Genomic DNA, 3933 nt, shown 5'->3' with positions numbered 1-3933 from the left:
TAAAAACAAAAGCAAATTTCAAAGAAATAGAAAACAAGATAATTTTTTTGCAGCCTTTCTTTATAAGTTCCAGTGCATGTAAGTTTACAAAATGCAATTTTGGGCTCATGAGTTAATCAAGAAATACTGTGAAGGCATTTCAAAGTATGGGTAGTAAAAAATCTCAGTTACCATGGAAACAAGACACCATACATGAGAAGAGACCACATCATATAGATTTAATTAGAATAAAATGATAAATGTATAAAGGCAATTTTTTAGCCTATTTGTGGCTAAAGTCCATTGAAAGTCCTATTTCTAAGGAAACATGTCTAAAAACAGTAATAAGAAAAATTATGGAACAAGATAAACTACGTTTGAAAAAGATTTTGAAAAGATTACAGCAGCCTCATTAATTAAGAAGACCATTTCTAATTTTAAAAGAATCACATTAAGATGAACTTAGATTTCTTATGAGAGTCTTGAGCTACCCATAGTGACAAAAGCACTTACACTTTCTACACCGAATAATAAAATACTTGTTTGATTGAAAAGTGTTCATGAATCTAATTTTTAGAATACAATCGGAATGGCATATTTAGACATGTTTTTATTTTGAAGTGAGGTTAGCTATGATTTGAGAGATCAAAGCATGGCTAGGAAACACAGCATGATCATGTCAGTGGATTATTTTGATTCCTAATGTGTCCTATTACCAAATTTGCTGCTGATTTATGCATGTGTGTTTGGGCTGAGCCAACAAGAAATAGACCATCTGGAGGGCCCTTTTGAAGTAAAAATGAGAGTACAAAATACTCACTATCCAATGAGTCGTACTGAGAAGTGGATTTAAGTCTAGGTGGCCCAGAGAGTCCTTAAAAGCCCAGTACATTCCAAATTTTAGGCCACGAGCAGTAAGTGTATTAGCAGGGGGCACTAGAGTGGTAGTGAGTACTTATTATAGGAACTGAAATTTATTAGAGGAGCACAAAGCTGCTACCATCTCTCCCATTGTGGAATATGAATACACACAAAGCTAGAGCAGGATGAGGGATAAGAAAAACGAGTCTGTGATAGTGTGAGCACTGGGTATTATATAAGTGATGAATCACAGGCCTGAAACCAATAACACATTATATATTAATTAATTGAATTTAAATTTTAAAAAATGTTAAAAAAAAAACAACCCAAAACAAGTCTGGTGAGCTAATCCGCAGGCTACCATGTTAGAGTGTTTGACCAGAGTGGTCAGCTCCTGTGCATCCCGAGCTGCTGCAGCTGCTCCATGCATTCATAGTAGCAGTCGCTGCTCATTTGGACTCTTGCACAAAATACAGTTTGAAGGCTATGGGTTTTCGAGTAAGAACAATGTGGATTTGAATCTCAGCTCTACTCTATTAGCTGCGTGGTCTTGGGCAAGTTACTTAAGCTATTTTTTTCTCAGTTTCTTCATCAGGAATAATATCTCCTGTTGGATTGTGAGTATTAGTGTCGATATATGTAAAGCAGGTTTTCTCAGCTTCAGTACTATTGACGTTTTGGACCAGATAATTCTTCATTGTGAAGGCTAACCAGTGCGTGGTAGGCTTTTTAGCAGTATCAGTGCCATCTATCCATTAGATGCTGAGGTAAACCCTTTCTCTACCACCCTCATCTCTCAGTTGTGACAACCAAAAACTATCTCCAGACATTGCCAATATCTTCTGGGGGTCAAAATTGTTCCTAGTTGAGAAGCATTGATATCAACTGACCTGCTAACAGTAGACAATAAATAATGGTGGTTATAGTATAAGTTTTTGTGAGGATGTGCTATATAGCATAGTGTTTAGAGTCAGGTTTAGTCTGATGACTCATGTCTTCTCATACCTTTTTTCAGATCTGAAATTTCCTCAGCCAACATCTTTTTCAAATATTTACTTCTGTTCTCTCATTTTTTCTGTCTCTAGTATTCCTACTAAATAAATGAATGTAGGAATTTCTTTTTTGATCTTCCATGTCTTTTAAGCTCTCATATTTTTCTCTCTGTAACCCCTTACACTATGTTTTCTGGATGATTCCTGTGGAGCTCGCTTCTGTTCAGGGATTCTCTTCTCAGGGGAATCTTTTGTTTATCTTAGTTATTGATTTTTTTTTATTTCAATGACTATAATTTAGATTTAAAGAATTTTGTTTTCTACATCCACCACTTTTTAAAAAAGATTTATTTATTTGAGAAGGAGAGTGGGGGGGTGGGCAGAGGGAGAGGGAGAGAGAGAATTTCAAGCAGACTCCCTCCTGAGTGTGGTGCCCCACATAGGGCTTGATCCCACAACCTATGCAATCATGACCCGAGCCAAAATCTCAAGTCAGCTGCCTAACTGACTGGGCCACTCAGGTACTCCCCACATCCACCTTTAATAATATTCTTTCTTTAGGGTTTCATTTCCTTTCCCCCCTCATTGGATATTATAAAATGACAATTGTATTATTTTGAAGTCTTTCTTGAAGCACTGTTATTAATGATTCTTCAGCCTCTGCTGACTACTCAAGGCAATATTTTTCTTAAATGCTTTATAGTTTTGGTCAGCTCTTTCTTTTTTAAGACAAAAAGGAATAAATGTAATAAAACGTGAGAGAATGAGCTGCAGTCAGAAACTGAGAAGGGTATCTAAACATATTGGAGAAGAAACTCAAACACTTGGAGACTAAGAACCATCCTGCTCAGGAATGACTCGATAAACCAGGAAATCAAAAATCAATTTAAACAATTTATGGAGACCAACGAGAATGAAAACACAACACTCCAAAACCTATGGGATACTGCAAAGGCAGTCCTAAGGGGGAAATACATAGCCATCCAAGCCTGACTCAAAAGAATAGAAAAATCTAAAATGCAGTTTTTATATTCTCACCTCAAGAAGCTGGAACAGCGACAGATGGACAGGCCTAATCCACTCACGAGGAAGCAGTTGGCCAAGATTAGAGCAGAAATCAATGAATTAGAAACTGGCAGTACTGTAGAGCAGATCAACAGGACTAGAAGCTGGTTCTTTGAGAGAATCAGTAAAATTGACAGACCACTGGAAAGACTTATCAAAAAAATAGAAAAGGACCCAAATTAATAAAATTATGAATGAAAAAGGAGAGGTCATGACTAACACCAACGAAATTGGAAGGATAATTAGAAACTTTTATCAACAGCTATATGCCAATAAATTAAGCAATCTGGAAGAGATGGAGGCCTTTCTGGAAACCTATAAATTACCAAGACTGAAACAGGAAGAAATTGATTTCTGAAACAGGCCAATGAATTATGAAGAGATTGAATCAGTAATAAACAATCTTCCAAAAAACAAAACTCCAGGCCTGGATGGTATTCCTGGGGAATTCTAGCAAACATTTAAAGAAGAAATAATACCTATTCTCCTAAAGTTATTTCAAAAAATAGAAACAGAAGGAAAGCTACCAAACTCATTCTATGAGGCCAATATTACCTTGATCCCCAAACCAGGCAAAGACCCCATCAAAAAGGAGAATTACAGACCGAATTCCCTAATGAATATGGATGCCAAAATCCTCAATAAGATCCTGGCTAATAGGGGCGCCTGGGTGGCACAGCGGTTAAGCGTCTGCCTTTGGCTCAGGGCGTGATTCCGGCATTATGGGATCGAGCCCCACATCAGGCTCCTCTGCTATGAGCCTGCTTCTTCCTCTCCCACTCCCTCTGCTTGTGTTCCCTCTCTCGCTGGCTGTCTGTATCTCTGTCGAATAAATAAAATCTTTTTAAAAAAAAAAGATCCTGGCTAATAGAATCCAACAGTACATAAAAAGGATTATCCACCATGACCAAATGGGATTCATACCTGGGCTGAAAGTGTGGTTCAACATTCACAAATCGATTAGCGTGATGCATCATATCAACAAGAAAAGACTCAGGAACCATATGATCCTCTCAACTGATGCAGAAAAAGCATT

Source organism: Ailuropoda melanoleuca, chromosome 11, assembly GCF_002007445.2.
Source record: "Ailuropoda melanoleuca isolate Jingjing chromosome 11, ASM200744v2, whole genome shotgun sequence".
NCBI classification, from domain to species: Eukaryota; Metazoa; Chordata; class Mammalia; order Carnivora; family Ursidae; genus Ailuropoda; species Ailuropoda melanoleuca.
This window is presented reverse-complemented; position numbering follows the sequence as displayed.